Below are 19,735 nucleotides of genomic sequence, written 5' to 3'. Positions count from 1 at the left end.
CCAAGAAGGATATATAACAATTATAAATATATATGGACCCAAAATAGAAGCATCTCAATACATAAGGCAAATCTAACAGCTATAAAAGAGGAAACTGACAGTAACACAATGATAGTGGGGGACTCTAACACCTAACTTATACCAATGGATATACCATCCAGACAGAAAATTAATAAGGAAACACAAGCTTCAAATGACACAACAGACCACATAGACTTCATTGATATTTATAGGACATGCCATCCGAAAATAGCAGATTACATTTCCTTCTCAACTGCATTTGGAACATTCTCCAAGAAAGAACACATCTTGGGTCACAAATCAAGCCTTGAAAAATTTAACAAAATTGAAATCATATCAAGCATCTTTTCTGCCCACAACGTTATGAGATTAGAAATATATTACAGGGGAAAAAACGTAAAAAACACAAACTCATGGAGGCTAAACAATACATGACTAAATAACCAAAAGATCACTGAAGAAATCAAAGAGGAAATCAAAAAATACCTAGAGAAAAGTGACAACAGAAACATGATGATCTAAAACCTATGGGATTCAGCAAAAGCAGTTCTAAGAGGGAAGTTTATAACAATACAACCCCACCTCAAGAAACAAGAAAAATCTCAAATAAACAATCTAACCTTACACCTAAAGGAACTATGGAAAGAGGAACAAACAAAACCCAAAGTTAGTAGAAGGAAAGAAATCATAAAGGTCAGAGCAGAAATAAATGAAATAGGAACAAAGAAAACAATAGCAAATATCAATAAAACTAAAAGGTGGTTCTTTGCGAAGATAAACAAAATTGATAAACCATTAGCCAGACTCATCAAGAAAAAGAGGGAGAGTACGCAAATCAATAAAATTATAAATGAAAAAGGAGTAGTTACCACAGACACCGCAGAAATACAAAGCATCCTAAGAGACTACTACAAGCAACTCTATGCCAATAAAATGGGCAACCTGGAAGAATGGACAAATTCTTAGAAAGGTAAAACCTTCCAAGACTGAACCAGGAAGAAATAGAACATATGAGCAGACCAATCACAAGTAATGAAATAGAAGCTATGATTAAAAATCTTCCAACAAACAAAAGCCCAGGACCAGATGGCTTCATGGGTTAATTCTGTCAAACATTTAGAGAAGAGCTAACACCCATCCTTCTCAAACTCTTCCAAAAAATTGCAGAGGAAGGATTACTCCCAAACTCATCCTATGAGGCCACCATCATCCTGATACCAAAACCAGACAAAGATACTACAAAAAAAGAAAATTACAGACCAATATCACTAATGAATATAGATGTAAAAATCCTCAACAACATACTAGCAAACAGAATCCAACAACACATTAAAAGGATCATACACCATGATCAAGTGGGCTTTATCCCAGGGCTTCCAGGATTCTCCAATATAAGCAAATCAATCAATGTGATATACCATATTAACAAATGGAAGAATAAAAACCATATGATCAACAGATGCAGAAAAAGCTTTTCACAAATTTCGACACCAATTTATAATAAAAAACTCTCCAGAAAGTGGTCATAGAGGGAACCTACCTCAACATAATAAAGGCCATATATGACAACACCATACACAAAAATAAAATCAAAACGGATTAAACATCTAAATGTAAGGCTGGACACTATAAAACTCGTAAAGGAAAACAGAGGAAGAACACTCTTTGACATAAATCACAAGATGTTTTTGACCTACCTCCTAGAGTAATGGAAATAAAAATAAACAAATGGGACCTAATGAAACTTAAAAGCTTTTGCATAGCAAAGGAAACTATAAACAAGACAAAAATACATCCCTCAGAATGGGAGAAAATATTTGCAAACAAATCAGTGGACAAAAGATTCATCTCCAAAGTATATAAACAGCTCATGCAGCTCAATATTAAAAAAACAAACAACCCAATAAAAAAATGGGTGGAAGACCTAAACAGACATTCCTCCAAAAAAGACATACAGATGGCCAACAAACACATGAAAAGCTGCTCAACATCACCAATTATGAGAGAAATGCAAATCAAAACTACGAGGTATCACCTCATACCAGTTAGAATGGGCATTATCAGAAAATCTACAAACAACAAATGCTGGAGAGGGTGTGGAGAAAAGGGAACTCTCTTGCACTGTTGGTGGGAATGTAAATTGATACAGCCACTATGGAGAACAGTATGGAGGTTCCTTAAAAAACTAAAAATAGAATTACCATATGACCCAGCAATCCCACTACTGGGCATATCTCCAGAGAAAACCATAATTCAAAAAGACACATGCACCCCAGTGTTCATTGCAGCACTATTTACAATAGCCAGGATGTGGAAGCAACAAAATGCCCATCGACAGATGAATGGATAAAGAAGATGTGTTACATACATACAATTGAATATTACTCAGCCATGAAAAGGAACAAAATTGGGTCATTTGTAGAGATGTGGATGGACTTATAGACTGTCATACAGAGTGAAGTCAGAAAGAGAAAAACAAATATTGTATAATAATGCATATATGTGGAATCTAGAAAAATGTTACAGATGAACTGGTCTGCAAGGCAGAAATAGAGACACAGATGTAGAGAACAAATGTATGGACACCAAGGGGGGAACGTGGGGGTGGTGGATGGTGGTGGTGGGATGAATTGGGAGATTGGGATTGACATATATACACTAATATGTATAATATAGATAACTAATAAGGACCTGTATAAAAATAAATTAAAAAAATAAAATTAAGAAAAATAATAGGTATCCCCAAACACATCAGTGCAGCTATACATTCTGGCTACCAAAAGAAGCTAAAGGAATTTCATGTTTCTTTGGTTCAATCACCAATGTTTCCTGAGCATTTTCTGGGAAACAGGCATCCCGCTATTCATTAGTGATTCCAATGTGTTACTATAGTGATTAAAAGCACAGACTCTGGAATAAGACTGCGTGGGTTTACAATACAGCTCTATTCCTTACTATCTGTGTGACCTTGGACTAGATACTGTGTGTGCCTGAAATGTTTCTATTGTAAATTCATAAAGTTGTTGTAAGGATTAAATGAGTGATACATGCAGAGGGATGGGAATAGCTCCTGGTACATGGATGTAGTGAATAGGTATAAAAGAGGCTATCAATCAACTGAGGAAAAGTAACACATAAGTAGTTATAATAAAACAGGGTAAAAATCATATTCAAGATATGCAAAAAGTGTTATAGGGACAAGAAATTAAAGCCTAACCCTACTTGTGGTTGCAGGGTTGGCAAACGGTCAACGGAAGCGACATATGAGTTATACTTGAAGGATGAGTAGGACTCTTTCTGATGTCAAATGGAAGATGGCAGAAAGCATTATGTGAAAGACCACAGAACAATGAGACAGGAAGTCTAGGCCACGGAATTGCCATATGGTCAGGGTCCAATAATGTAAGAGTGCCAGGACATGAGGCTGATGAGGTAGATTAAGGTAAGGAAATGAGGAGCCATTGGAGAATTTTAAGCAAAAGAGTAGTACATCAAATTTCATTTTTAAAAGATTTATCTAGGGGTAGCATAAAGATAAAATGAGAGACTTGTATAAAGCTTGATATAGAAGCAGTCATAATACATAGGAATATATTGCAATGAGTCAAGCAAGAATTGATGAAGACTCACATAAAGCAGTGAGAGAACGGAGTGTATAGAATCCATAGGTATTTGTTAAGGGATAAACTCTTCTTACCCACTTGATAATATAATTTAAATGTTTGATTAACTTTCATGGGAAAGACAGGGCAAATCATTAACATTTATGAAAAATAGTAATACTGAAATTTCCTTTCATCAAAGAATAGTGAGCTCATCTTAGATATGAGCTCATCATCTACACAGAACTTGAAAAATGGAGTGGATGATGATTTGGCAGGTTTGGACTAGATAACCAAAGATACGTTCCAACCAGAGGTAGATTCACTGAGAAGCAAGGGAAGCTTAAGCTTCAAGATTCTTCACTTAATAAGGGTCCTTATAAAGGCTGGGAGTTGCAGAAAGTTATGATGGGAAGAGATAAAAAGGCTGCACTCCTAGGGCTTCCCTGGTGGCGCAGTGGTTGAGAGTCCGCCTGCCGATGTAGGGGACACGGGTTCGTGTCCCGGTCCGGGAAGATCCCTCATGCCGCGAAGCGGCTAGGCCCGGGAGCCATGGCCGCTGAGCCTGCGCGTCCGGAGCCTGTGCTCCGCAACGGGAGAGGCCACAACAGTGTGAGGCCCGGGTACCGCAAAAAAAAAAAAAAAAGGTTGCACTCCTTTGCAGCATTTCTGGTAAATAGCCTAAAGAGATTTCAGGAGCAAGAGACCTGAATCCCCAAGATAACAGTAATTCATTGTAATCTCCTTTCTTATTCTGAAGATATAATTTTATATTTATAATTTTGTACAATTTTTCTTAAAGACGACCTTCTGAAATTATATAAACTTCAGGCTGTATAAAACTTAGAATAGCCCTTGCTTCCAGGTCTTGGCTTCTGTGGCATTAAGAAATGGAGAGAACTGTAGTCTGACTCCTGGAGTTAAGAGGGTATTTTCATTTCAATGTACAGGAATTGATTCTCCAAGTAAACAAAAGATGATTTCCTTGAAGTATATTAGGAACTATTAACCAGCAATTAAACATTGATTACATGATGAATAATTAATGCTTCATATCTCACCATACAGTGATGAATAAAAACAGAGATTTGAAGGTTGGGCGGCATTTCCAAAGTCATTCTTCTTCAGAGATTAAAAATGCTTTCTGGCACATATTTTTAAGAGGATGGACTATTGATTAGAATGAGAGTCAGAAGACCTCGTTAGAGCTCTGGATCTATCATTGCTTACCTTTGTGACCTTGGACTTCTGACAGGACTACTGTCTATTATAACTCTGAAAAGATTTTCACATCACCTTCTCTAGCTTCTCAATTAATCTTTCACTCAGTCTGTAGCAACAAATTCCTATGTGTTCTTCATCCCTGTAGTATCTAACCATATCAAGACCCCCACTCTCTTAGTCCAATTTCCGTAGAGCTGTCTTTGATGGCTTTTCTACCACCTAAAGAATGAAATGTGAAATCACATTCTTCCAACTTCATGACACTAAAGGCAAGAAAGTGCCTCTCTCCCATTTACAATAATTAAAAAAAACAAACAAAAACTCTTGAGGAAGGTTCTGATTGGTCCAAACTTGGAACACATGGCCACCCCACAAACTAATCTAGTGGTCAGGATACTATAATTCATCTTAGTTATCTGCTGACCCCCCTTAGTCAAAGGAATGTAATCTGTTATCAGTAGGGTAAAGTGGTGAACATGTATCATCCAGCCAGCCACGCCAATTTGTATCAACCACAAAGGGAGTAAGGGACTACTTGATGGTGATTAGTTGAGAGTTCCAGCTTGGTAACTATACAATTAGTGATGCATTAACTGTAACAGGTGTACAGAAAGAAAAGTTATGAAGGAATATATTTTTTTTAGAAACATCAAGTTTGAGGTATCTATGGATCATTCAAAAGGTAATATTCAATAACCACTAATTTTTTCTTTGTACAAGATTGAGACATATACAGAATGTGTGTAACAATCACAATTCATGATTTAGAAGAATCCTGAAATTTCATTTTTGTATCTGAAATAAAATCATTAAATCCAGGGAATATCTCTTTCCATACACTAATGTCTATTTTAAAATATTGTTCTAGGAGTCTCTAACGTATTTTGGCAAAATTTGACCTGATTAAAAATTTCAAAAATCTCTCTTAAGATATTTTTGTCAGCAGTACTTTTATGAAAGAGGAAAACAATGCTGTATCATAGGTAGATATGACATGTACCTACAAAACACAAGAGCTGCTGTCCTGACTGCAATTCAGTCACAGAGATTTGTAAACCCAAGAAGCTTTCTACTTTCTCAGAGTAAGTGTCAGAAGCACTGCTCCCTAACAGTGCTTAATAATTTGGTTGAGTCCATCTTAGAAACCAATAGTCCAAATCTTCTGAAACAATTTGTAGGTATCTTATAAAAACTCCAAGTATTTGACACTACAGAGGTTCTACTAAGCAGACTTAAACATTTTGACTTCTTAATATCTACAACCATATTCCCAAAGGTGAAATGTTTCCTGAAACTCTCCATTTTGTGGATCAATTAGATTTACAGCAACAGGGAAGAAAAGAAATGTACTAAAGAAGGGGTTTTGCATAGCCACTCAAATCAAAGTTGACAATTACCTTGATGCAAGAATAAATAATAAAGCTTGAGAGTTTTATTAGCCCCAAAGTAATTTTCAAGTTACATAAAATGTTTCTTCTCTACATATATATGGAAGTTCTTTTGTCTCTCCTGCCCTATACATTTAGTGTTCATAAAATATTCAACGTGTTGCTTCCAATGTCGATAAAAAGTATCTGTTACTGGAAGAAGGAAAATCTATTTTGCAAAATGATAGGGATATTATGCAGCACAACTATAATTATCATTTTTTTAAAGGCACAGAGAGAAAGAAAGATGTTAGGCAATTTGAAAATCTTCTTAAGCTACACACTGTGTTTTCCTACAGAGGATTTTTAAGATGAGAAATAGACCTTGAGGGTCTTAGACAGGCCTGAGGCAATATTTTAAAAAAAGGTCAAACATTCTGCTAAAAAGCACCGCTATCTTCAGAACAACAATTTATCAGCCAGCTTGCAGTGCCTCCTTATTTACAGCTATTGGTCCCAAAGGAAGTGCACTTGAGTGTGGGCCACGATTACTTTGTAATGAGTGTGCCAGTACTGATACAGGAAACAAATTTGTTACAGTGTGCCATTCCCAGCTTAGAAACTTTAGCAGACACTTTTTCTTTTGGTGAGGAAGAAGAGGGAGTAGGGACAAAAAGGAGAAGGAAGTAAAAATGGAAAGAAGGCATAATCTTTTCTTATGCTCCTAATAAGCAGCCAAGAAGAGCCCTAAGGAAAACTGAGTTGCAAGCATAGTTTGAAAGATTCTGGGGTTATCCAACTGTCCATTCCTAGCTCAGAGACCTTCCACAAGGCAGCTCCATAAAATACTCGTTGGTTTTCATGGGACCACTCTCTCAAATTAAGCCCATTAGAAAAGAGAAAAAAAAAAAGCTCTGCACCTGTCACAGATTAGTAAGAAAAGGGCAAATGCTTCACTATACACCTAGGACACCTCCATCTTGTGTGTTCACTTATAGGAGCCTAATCTGCCTCACTTCAAGCAGAAAAGTGTGCACCGTGATAAATGGGGGAGGGTAGAGAAGTAAACCTTACCTAAGAGCTGTCAATAAATCTATTGTTGGAAATACATGTGAATAGAAGTAGCAGAGGCAATCTTTGTCTTTTAAAGAGGTAGTTTTTCAAAAGGAGAATTACACAAAGTGCTCCTCTGTTTTTGTCAATATGTTGCCAGGTTTTGAAATACTATTTTTCATCCAAACAATAAAAATCTTGACAAGTAAGCAACAGAAAATCACTAATACACTTGCAGCTACATTTCCATCTATACAAATTCTTTAAACAAAAACAACCAAAGAACAGCCTGGCCTAGCACAATTATTTTATTTTATTTTATTTTTTCACATCTTTATTGGAGTATAAATGCTTCACAGTGTTGTATTAGCCCCTGCTGAACAACAAAGTGAATCAGCCATACGTATACATATACCCCATATCCCCTCCCTCTTGAGCCTCCCTCCCACCCTCCCTATCCCATCCCTCTACGTTGTCATAAAGCACCAAGCTGATCTCCCTGTGCTACACAGCAGCTTCCCACTAGTTATCCATTTTACATTTGGTAGTGTACATATACTGCTGCTACATACAATGCTGCTCTCTAACTCCATCCCAGCTTCCCCTTGCCCCTCATGCCCTCAAGTCTGTTCTCTACGTCTGTGTCTTTATTCCTGCCCTGCCACTAGGTTCATCAGTAACGCTTTTTTAAATTCCATGTATATGCGTTACCATTCTGTACTTGTTTGTCTCTTTCTGACTTACTTCACTCTGTATGACAGACTCTAGGTCCATCCACCTCACTGCAAATAAGTGAATTTTGTTCCTTTTCATGGCTGAGTAATATTCCATCTAGCACAATTATTTTACTTTTCGGGCCTCAAGTCCAAGGAAATTAAGAAACAGGATTTTATATTTCCACTAAAATTTCTGACAAAAGTTCAAATTTAAAAAAATGAAAATCCAGATGAGAAGATGGAGTAAAGACTTAACATGTGAATTTCAAGAGCTCAAAATCAGGAAACAACTTTTTTTCAAACTTCATACTTGAAGTTAACCCCCCCAAAATAAATAAATAAATCATTTTATTTCTGAAAAGTGTAAGTGTGTGGAGGTGGGGAAAGGGGAAAAAATTGGAAATCAGAAGACAAGGTGTCTAAACTCCAGCTTAACAAGCAGGAACATATATTTAAGGGAAATCGGAAAGGAGAGAGACTATTTCTATTATGTAATCAGGATATTGTAAAGACCTGGACTAAGGGGTAGTGAGAAGGGGAAAAAGGATATATGTGTTATACATTTTTATAGACAGAATTAATGGGATTTATTGATGAATGAAGGTAAGTGAGCTGAATACCTTCCATTTGCTCCTCCAGATCCACTCTCCACTTTCTCCTCCTTGCTCTGTACTTCAGGAGGCTGACCTCTATGGACTACATCAGTGGGCTACCTTTTCTCTAACTTGTGCTTGGGTTTGGTTAATGGAAGGCACCAGCCCAAAATTAAGGACAGGAAAATAGTGAGGTCAGAGTACTTATTCCCTTGGCTTTCTCCATGCTTGGTCACAAGTTGTTGGCTGTTGTTCCACTGAATATAGTTCCTGTCAGGTGTTCCTCTACATCTAGTCTTATCTATGGCTCCTAGTAACCACTTCCTCTCCTTTCCTCTTTAGGCCCCAAAGCAGTAATAGATCTCTGTTGAGAGCAGCCTAAGACCCTAAAATCCCATTTGATTTCCCTAAACCCTACCCACACCTTTGTAATTAGTCCTGTCATGAAACTGAATGAAATCCAAAATTATCCGTTTTAAGCAAGCCATTTGTTTCCTGCCATTATCTTCACACATAGTGAAGCTGTTTTGAAAACCACAAGACACTGTGCAAAAAGCTCATTTACTTACTTACTTACTTAAACAAACTATGTCAGATATGTCTAGCATACAGCAAGTGACCCATACATATTTGCTGAATCAATTAATACAAGTTACACACAGTTAAGAATGAAGGTCAAGTCTGGTTAAATTCTTGAAATTTTGAGGAAAATAAGAGATGAGCTGTGAAACATACCAGTTATACATAAAGGCTTATAAAAGAAAGTATAAGCAACAAAAGAAATTTGTTCTTTCCAGAAACTCTTTAGTAATTATTAAAAATATGTATGATTCAAGGAAGTATTCTAAGTATGTACAGCCTTTCATAAAGGTGAAAGGAGATAAGTATCAACCTTCAAAACTCATAGCTTGAAAAATATAAAAGTGAAACTGGGAGTTCTGGCTATGGTCAAGTGAGGAGATAGGCAAATTCTCCTCTGAAAAGCAAGTATAAATAATACAAGGTACCTCAAAAGATTAACAGCTGTCTTTCCATCAGAACCAGAGGAGGTTAGAAGGCAATGTTATGACATATTCAGAGTGCTGAAAACAACTGTCAGCAAACAATTATATATCCAGCAAAACTATCCTTCAAAAGTGAAGGAAAAATAAAAACATCCCCAGATAGACAAAGACTGAGAGAATTAATTGCTAGCAGACATGCCTTGAAAGAAATATTAAAGGAAATCCTTCAAGCTGAAAGAATATAATACCCATTGGTAAATCCAATCCACAGTTAGAAATGAAAAACACCAGAAATGGTAAGCATGTGAATAAAGACAATATTTTTTCTTCATTTCTTGTCTTCTCTAAAAGATATATAAGATTGTATATAGAAATAATTATAACACTGTACTTTTAGGTTTCTAACATATGTAGATGGAATATATATGACAATAATAGCACAAAGAGGAGGAAGAGAATGAGCTACATTCATAGAGAAAAGTTTCTATTACAATTTATAAGAAATAAGTTTGTAGTTTTCCTGAACTAGACTGTGATAAAATAAAATGCATATTGTAATCCCAAGAGAAACCACTAAGAAAAATGACTCAAAATATATAGTAAAAATGACAACAGAGAAATTTAAATAGCATAAAAATATATACAGGGCACAAGGGACTAAAAAAGACAGAAGACATATAGCAGTATGACAAATGTAAATCAACTATAAAAATAATTGAATTAAATGTGGATGATAGAAACACTACAGTCAAAAGGCAGAAGTTGTCAGACAGGATTAGAAAAAAAAAAAAAAGCCAACTCTATCCTGGCTACACAAAATATATATTAGATTGTAAGAAACAAATAGGTTGAAAGTAAAAAGACGTTAAAAAGATATACCAGCAAATCATAAACATCAGACTACTAAAACAATATATTCGTATCAGACAAAATAGACTTTAATACAAGAAATGTCATTAAAGTCAAAGAGGGACATTTCCAAATAATAAAAGGGTCAATATCTCAGTAAGGTGTAAGGATTAGAGATGTATATGCATCTAATCTCAAAATATGTAGAGTAAAAACTGACAGAATTTTAAATAAAATAAGCAATTTCAAAAACTATAGCAAATGATTCTGCATCTCTACTGTCAATAATTAATAGAAATATTATATAGAAAATTAGCAAGGATATAGAGGTTTAAGGAACACTATCAACTGACTTGACCTAACTTATATATATAGAACACTTCAAATAATGCCTGACTGTTCCTATATACACATTATTTTCAAAGACACATGCTACATTCTCCAAAGTAGGCCATATTCTATGCCACAGAAAAACTGATACAAATTTGAACAGTTTAAAATCATAAAAAGGTAGTTCTCAGCTAACAACAGAATTAAAAACAACAAAATAAAATCTGAGAAATACCCAAACATTTATAAATTAAGCACATTTTAAAATAATTGATGGATCAAAGAAGAAATCACAAAGTAAAGTAGAAAATATGTTGAACTTAATGAAAATGGAAAAAAATATAAAAATTTATGGGGTGGGGCTTCCCTGGTGGCGCAGTGGTTGGGAGTCCGCCTGCCGATGCAGGGGACGTGGGTTCGTGCCCCGGTCCGGGAGGATCCCACATGCCATGGAGCAGCTGGGCCGGTGAGCCATGGCCGCTGCGCCTGCGCGTCTGGAGCCTGTGCTCCACAACAGGAGAGGCCACAACAGTGAGAGGCCCGCGTACCACAAAAGATAGAGACAATAATTAAAAAAAAAAAAAAAAATTTTATGGGGCTATTCACAGACAAGAATACAGACTTCAAATCAATAATAAGATTCCATCTTAAGAAATTAGAAAAACAAGAACAAATTGAGTACAAAATGTGCAGAAGGAAAGAAAAACTAAAGATTGGAGCAGAAATAAATGAAATATAAAAAACAGAAAAACAATAGATAAAGCCAATGGAATAAAACTTTGGTCCTTTAAAAATATGAAAAAATAGAAAAATAATTACCTACCTCAATGGTCAGTAAATGACAAACCTATGGGCCAAATCTGGAATACTGCCTGTTTTTATAAATAAAGCATTAGTAGAACAGAGCACACCCCTTTACATATACTGTCTATAATCGCTTTTGTGATATAATCGCAGAATTGAATAGTTATGAAAGAGACCACCTGGCCTACAAAGCCAAATAAGAAAAACTGGTTTGGTTTTGTTTTGTTTTCTTTCTGGCCATTCCCTGAGTATTGCTGAAACAAAAAAAATAAAAATAAAAAAGAGAGAGACAGACAGACAGACAGAAAAACTGCCAGAATCAGGAATGAAAGGTGAGTGATATATTGCTATTGATCCTACAGAAACTAAAATGCTTATATGGAAATATTATGAACAACTGTATGCCAATAGTTCAACAAATTAGATAAAATGGACATATTCCTGCAAAGACAAAAATCACCAAAACTGGGCTTCCCTGGTGGCGCAGTGGTTGAGAGTCCGCCTGCTGATGCAGGGGACACGGGTTCGTGCCCCGGTCCGAGAAGATCCCACATGCCGCCGAGCGGCTGGGCCCGTGAGCCATGGCCGCTGAGCATGTGCATCCGCAACGGGAGAGGCCACGACAGTGAGAGGCCCGCGTACCGCAAAAAAAAAAAAATCACCAAAACTGTCTCAAGAAAAGAGATAATATGAATACAACTTAACAAGTAAACAATCTGAATTTGTAACTTTAAATCTTCCCACACAGAAAACCTCAGGATAAGGTGTCTCCACTAGTGAATACTATCAAATAAATAAAGAAGATATAATACAAATACTTCACAAAATCTTCCTGGTAATAAACAAGGAGGGAACACTTCCCAATTCATCCTATGGGGCCAGTATTATTCTGATACTAAAGTTAGTAAATGAAACCCCAAGGAAACTACTAATTTCTCTCATGTTCATAGACTCAAAAATATTGCACAAAAAGAAAAGCAAACTGAATCGAGCAAAACATACAAAGAATTATACACCACACCTACATAGGATTCACCCCAGGAATGCAAAGTTAGTTTCATATCCAAACATCAATTAATGTAATACACGACACTAGTATTTTTTTAAAAGTATAAAAACCATAAGGCTCTGAATAGATACAGAAAAAGTACTTGACAAATTCAACACACATTTATGATAAAAATCAACATACTATGAATAGAAGGAAACTTGATCAACCTGATAAGAGCATCTATATAGAACTTCAGCTAACATTATACATACTGAGGAAAGACTAAAACTTTTCCTCTAACATCAAGAACAAGACAAAGATGTTAACTCTTACCATTAACAGTCAATGTATTTTTTGTTATTGGTAGTTAATTTTTCTTGGAGTATAGTTGCTTTACACTGTTGTGTTAGTTTCTGCTGTACAACAAAGTGAATCAGATATACATATACATATATCCCCTCTTTTTTCGGATTTTCTTCCCATTTAGGTCACCACAGAGCACTGAGTAGAGTTCCCTGTGCTACACAGCAGGTTCTCATTACTTACTTATTTTATACATGGTAGTGAATATATGTCAATCCTAATCTCCTAGTTTATCCCACCCACCCTTGCTCCTTTGTATCCATACATTTGTTCTCTACATGTGTGTCTCTATTTATGCTTTGCAAATGAGACCATCTGTACCATTTTTATAGATTCCACATATATGCGTTAATTTACAATATTTGTTTTTCTCTTTCTGACTTGTCTCTAGGTCCATCCACATCTCGGCAAATGGCAGATTCATTCCTTTTTATGGTTGAGTAATATTCCATTGCATATATGTACCACACCTTCTTTATCCATTCCTCTGTTAATGGACATTTAGGTTGCTTCCATGTCCTGGCTGGTGTAAATAGTGCTGCAGTGAACATTGGGGTGCATGTGTCTTTTTGAATTATGGTTTTCTCTGGGTATATGCCCAGTAGTGGGGTTGCTGGATTATATGGCAGTTCTATTTTTAGTTTTTAAGGAACCTCCATACTGTTCTCCATAGTGGCTGTACCAATTTACATTACCACCAACAGTGTAGGAGGGTTCCCTTTTCTCCACACTGTATCCAGCATTTATTGTTTGTAGATTTTTTTTTTTTTTTTTTGGTATGCGGGCCTCTCACTGTCGTGGCCTCTCCCATTGCAGAGCACAGGCTCCGGATGCGCAGGCTCAGCGGCCATGGCTCATGGGCCCAGCCGCTCTGCGGCATGTGGGATCCCCCCGGACCGGGACACGAACCCGTGTCCCCTGCATCGGCAGGTGGACTCACAACCACTGCGCCACCAGGGAAGCCCCTGTTTGTAGATATTTTGATGATGGCCATTCTGACTGGTGTGAGGTGATACCTCATTGTAGTTTTGAATTGCGTTTCTCTATTAATTAGTGATTTTGAGCAGGTCTTCATGTGCTTCGTGGCCATCTGTACGTCTTCTTTGGAGAAATGTCTGTTTAGGTCTTCTGCCCATTTTTGGATTGGGTTGCTTGTTTTTTTAATATTGAGCTGCATGAGCTGTTTATATATTTTGGAGATAAATCCTTTGTCCGTTGGATAAATCCTTTGTCTCTTGACTCGTTTGCAAATATTTTTTCCCATTCTGAGGGTTGTATTTTTGTCTTGTTTATGGTTTCCTTTGCTGTGCAAAAGCATGTAAGTTTCATTAGGTCCCATTTGTTTATTTTTGCTTTTATTTCCATTTCTCTAGGAGTGGGTGAAAAAGGATCTTGCTGTGATTTATGTCATGGAGTGTTCTGCCTGTGTTTTCCTCTAAGAGTTTTATAGTGTCTGGCCTTACATTTAGGTCTTTAATCCACTTTGAGTTTATTTTTGTATACAGTGTTAGGGAGTGTTCTAATTTCATTCTTTTACAAGTAGCTGTCCAGTTTTCCCTGCACCACTTATTGAAGAGGCTGTCTTTTCTCCATTGTATATTCTTGCATTTTTATCAAAACTAAGGTGACCATATATGCATGGGATTACCTCTGGGCTTTCTCTGCTGTTCCATTGATCTATATTTCTGTTTTTGTGACAGTACCATACGGTTGATTACTGGAGCTTTGTAGTATAGTCTGAAGCCAGGGAGTCTGATTCCTTCAGCTCCGTTTTTCTTTCTCAAGATTGCTTTGTCTATTTGGCGTCTTTTGTGTTTCCATACAAATAGTGAAATTTGTTGCTCTAGTTCTGTGAAAAATGGCATTGATACTTTGATAGGGATTGCAATGAACCTGTAGATTGCTGTGATTTTCACAATGTTGATTCTTCCAATCCAAGAACATGATATACCTCACCATCTGTTTGTATCATCTTTAATGTTTTTCATGAGTGTCTTATAGTTTTCTGTATACAGGACTTTTGTCTCCCTAGGTAGGTTTATTCCTACGTATTTTATTCTTTTTGTTGCAATGGTAAATGGGAGTGTTTCCTTAAGTTCTCTTTCAGATTTATCATCATTAGTGTATAGGAATGCAAGAGATTTCTGTGCATTTATTTTGTATCCTGCTACTTTACCTAATTCATTGATTTGCTCCAGTAGTTTTCTGGTAGCATCTTTAGGATTCTCTGTGTATTGTATCATGTCATCTGCAAACAGTGACAGCTTTACTTCTCTTTTCCAATTTGGATTCCTTTTATTTCTTTTTTTGGCTGATTGATGTGGCTAAAACTTCCAAAATTATGTTGAATAATAGTGGTGAGAGTGGACTACCTTGTATTGTTCCTGATCTTAGAGGAAATGGTTTCAGGTTTCCACCATTGAGAACTATGTTTGCTGTGGGTTTGCCATATATGGCCTTTATTATGTTGATGTAAGTTCCCTCTAGGCCTACTTTCTGGAGGGTTTTTATCAAAAATGGGTGTTGAATTTTGTCAAAAGCTTCTTCTGCATCTATTGAGAGGATCATATGGTTTTTCTCCTTCAATTTGTTAATACGGTATACCACATTGATTGATTTGCATATATTGAAGAATCCTTGCCTTCTTTGGATAAACCCTACTTGATCATGGTGTATGATCCTTTTAATGTGCTGTTGCATTCTGTTTGCTAGTATTTTCTTGAGGATTCTTACATCTATGTTCATCCATGATATTGGCCTGTAGTTTTCTTTCTTTGTGACATCTATGTCTGGTTTTGGTATCAGGGTGATGGTGGCCTCATAAAATGAGTTTGGAAATGTTCCTCCCTCTGCTATATTTTGGAAGAGTTTGAGAAGGATGGGTGTTAGCTCTTCTCTAAATGTTTGATAGAATGACCACTGAAGCAATATGGTCCTGAGCTTTTGTGTGTTGGAAGATTTTTAATCACAGTTTCAATTTCAGTGCTTGTGATTGGTCTGTTTATATTTTCTATTTCTTCCTGGCTCAGTCTCAGAAGGTTGTGCTTTTCTAAGAATTTGTCCATTTCTTCCAGGTTGTCCATTTCATTGGCATAGTGTTGCTTGTAGTAATCTCTCATGATACTTTGTATTTCTGCAGTGTCAGTTGTTACTTCTCCTTTTCATTTCTAATTCTATTGATTTGAGTCTTCTCCCTTTTTTTCTTGATGAGTCTGGCTAATGGTTTATCAATTTTGTTTACCTTCTCAAAGAACCAGCTTTTAGTTTTACTGATCTTTGCTATCGTTTCCTTCATTTCTTTTTCATTTACTTCTGACCTGATCTTTATGATTTCTTTCCTTCTGCTAACTTTGCGGGTATTTTGTTCTTCTTTCTTTAATTGCTTTAGGTGTAAGGTTAGGTTATTTATTTGATATGTTTCTTGTTTCTTAAGGTAGGAATGTATTGCTATAAACTTCCCTCTTAGAAATGCTTTTGCTGCATCCATAGGTTTCGGGTCATTGTGTTTTCATTGTCACTTGTTTCTAGGTACTTTTTTCATTTCCTCATTGATTTCTTCAGTGATCTCTTGGTTATTAAGTAGTGTACTGTTTAGCCTCCATGTGTTTGTATTTTTTACAGATTTCTCCATATATTTGATATCTAGTCTCATAGCATTGTGGCTGGAAATCTATTTGAATCTATTTCAATTTTCTTAAATTTACCAAGGCTTGATTTGTAGCCCAAGATATGATCTATCCTGGAGAATGTTCCATGGGCACTCCAGAAGAAAGTGTATTCTGTAGTTTTTGGATGGAATGTCCTATAAATATCAATTAAGTGTATCTTGTTTAATGTATCATTTAAAGCTTGTGTTTCCCTATTTATTTTCATTTTCGATGATGTGTCCATCGGTGAATGTGGGGAGTTAAAGTCCCCTACTATGATTGTGTTACTGTCAATTTCCTCTTATATGGCTGTTAGCATTTGCCTTATGAATCAAGGTGCTCCTATGCTGGGTGCATAAATATTTACAATTGTTATACCTTCTTCTCGGATTGACCCCTTGATCACTATGTAGTGTCCTCCTTTGTCTCTTGTAATAGTCTTTATTTTAAAGTCTATTTTGTCTGATATGAGAATTGCTACTCAAGGTTTCCTTTGATTTCCATTTGCATGGAATATCTTTTTCCATCCCTTCACTTTCAGGCTGTATGTGTCCCTAGGTCCAAAGTGGGTCTCTGGTAGACAGCATATATAGGGGTCTTGTTTTTCTATCCATTCAGCCAGTCTGTGTATTTTGGTGAGAGCATTTAATCCATTTACATTTAAGGTAGTTTTCGATATGTGTTTTCCTATTACCATTTTCTTAATTGTTTTGGGTTTGTTATTGTAGGTCTTTTCCTTCTCTTGTGTTTCCTGCCTAGAAATGTTCCTTTAGCATTTGTTGTAAAGCTGGTTTCATGGTGCTGAATTCTCTTAGCTTTTGCTTGTCTGTAAAGGTTTTCATTTCTCTGTCGAATCTAAATGAGATCCTGGCTGGGTACAGTAATCTTGGTTGTAGCTTTTTCCCTTTCCTCACTTTAAATATGTCCTGCCACTCCCTTCTGGCTTGCAGAGTTTCTGCTGAAAGATCAGCTGTTAACCTTATGTGGATTCCCTTGTATGTTATTTGTTGTTTTTCCCTTACTGCTTTTAACAGTTTTCTTTGTATTTAACATTTGATGTGTCTTGGCATATTTCTCCTTGGATTTATCCTGTATGGGACTCTCTGCACTTCCTGGAATTGATTAACTATTTCCTTTCCCACATTAGGGAAGTTTTCAACTATAATCTCTTCAAATATTTTCTCAGTCCCTTTCTTTTTCTCTTCTTTTTCTGGGGCCCCTATAATTCTAATGTTGGTGTGTTTCATGTTGTCCCAGAGGTCTCTGAGACTGTCTTCAATTCTTTTCATTCTTTTTTCTTTATTCTGCTCTGCGGTAGTTACTTCCACTATTTTATCTTCCAGGTCACTTATCTGTTCTTCTGCCTCAGTTATTCTGCTATTGATTCCTTCTAGAGAATTTTTTATTTCATTTATTGTATTGTTCATCATTGTTTGTTTGCTCTTTACTTCTTCTAGGTCATTTTTAAATGTTTGTTTTATTTTCTCCATTCTATTTCCAAGATTTTGGGTCATGTTTACTATCATTCCTCTGAATTCTTTTTCAGGTAGACTGCTTATTTTCTCTTCATTTGTTTGGTCTGGTGGGTTATTACCTTGCTCCTTCATCTACTGTGTGTTTCTCTGTCTTCTCATTTTGCTTATCTTACTCTGTTTGGTGCCTCCTTTTCGCAGGCTGCAGGTTCGTTGTTCCCGTTGTTTTTGGTGTCTGCCCCAGTGGCTAAAGTTTGTTCAGTGGGTTGTGTAGGCTTCCTGGTGGAGGGGACTAGTGCTTGTGTTCTGGAGGATAAGGCTGGATCTTGTCTTTCTGGTGAGCAGGACCGCGTCTGGTGGTGTGTTTTGGGGTGTCTGTGACCTTATTATGATTTTAGGCACCTCTCTGCTAATGGGTGGGGTTGTGTCCCTGTCTTGCTAGTTTTGGGGCATAGAGTGTCCAGCACTATAGCTTGCTGTTCGTTGAGTGGAGCTGGGTCTTAGCAATGAGATGGATCTCCCTGGGAGAGCTTTTGCTGCTTGATATTACATGGAACCAGGAAGTCTCTGGTGGACCAACGTCCTAAACTCACTCTCTCTCCTCATAGGCACAGGCCTGACACCCGACCAGAGCACCAAGACCCTGTCAGCCAAGTGGCTCAGAAGAAAAGGGAGAAAAAATGAAAGAAGGAACGAAAAAAATAAAATGTTATTAAAATAAAAGTAATTATTAAAAATAAAAAAATTTTAAATTAAAAAAAAAATGGAGAGACAGAATGCTAGGACAAATGGTAAAAGCAAAGCTATACAGACAAAATCACACAAAGAAGCATACACATACACACTCACAAAAATAGAAAAAGGAAAAAAATATATATATTGTTGCTCCCAAAGTCCACCGCTTCAATTTTGGGATGATTCGTTGTCTATTCAGGTATTCCACAGATGCAGGGTACATCAAGTTGACTGTGGAGATTTAATCCACTTCTCCTGAGGCTGCTGGGAGAGATTTCCCTTTCTCTTCTTTGTGCGCACAGCTCCTGGGGTTCAGCTTTGGATTTGGCCCCAACTCTGCGCGTAGGTCACCGGAGGGCCTCTTTTCTTCTCCCAGACAGAACAGGGTTAAAGTAGCAGCTGATGAGGGGACTCTGGCTCACTCAGGCTTGGGGGAGGGAGGGGTATAGAATGTGGGGTAAGCCTGCTGCGACAGAGGCCAGCATGATGCTGCAACAGCCTGAGGTGAGCTGGGTGTTCTCCCAGGGAAGTTGTCCCTGGATCATGGGACACTGGCAGTGGTGGGCTGCAGAGGCTCCCAGGAGGGGAGGTGTGGATAATGACCTGTGCTTGCACACAGGCTTCTTGGCGGCTGCCACAGCAGCCTTAGCTTTTCATGCCCATCTCTGGTGTCTGTGCTGGTAGCCGTGGCTCGCGCCCATCCTTGGAGGTCATTTAGACAGTGCTCTGAATCCCCTCTCCTCACACACCCCAAAACAATGGTCTCCTACCTCTTAGGCAGGCCCAGAGTTTCTCCCGGACTCCCTCTCAGCTATCTGTGGCATACTAGGCCCCTTTGGGCTGTGTTCATTCAGCCAACCCCAGTCCTCTCTCTGGGATCTGACCCCCGAAGCCCAAGCCTCAGCTCCCAGCTTCCACCTATCTGGCAGGTGAGCAGACAAGCCTCTCGGGCTGATGAGTGTTG

Source organism: Delphinapterus leucas, chromosome 1, assembly GCF_059928025.1.
Source record: "Delphinapterus leucas isolate spDelLeu-1000000601 "Yukka" chromosome 1, BTC_Dleu_Yukka2, whole genome shotgun sequence".
Lineage (NCBI taxonomy): Eukaryota > Metazoa > Chordata > Mammalia > Artiodactyla > Monodontidae > Delphinapterus > Delphinapterus leucas.
The sequence above is the reverse complement of the archived record's forward strand: the minus strand, read 5'-3'. Positions refer to the sequence as shown.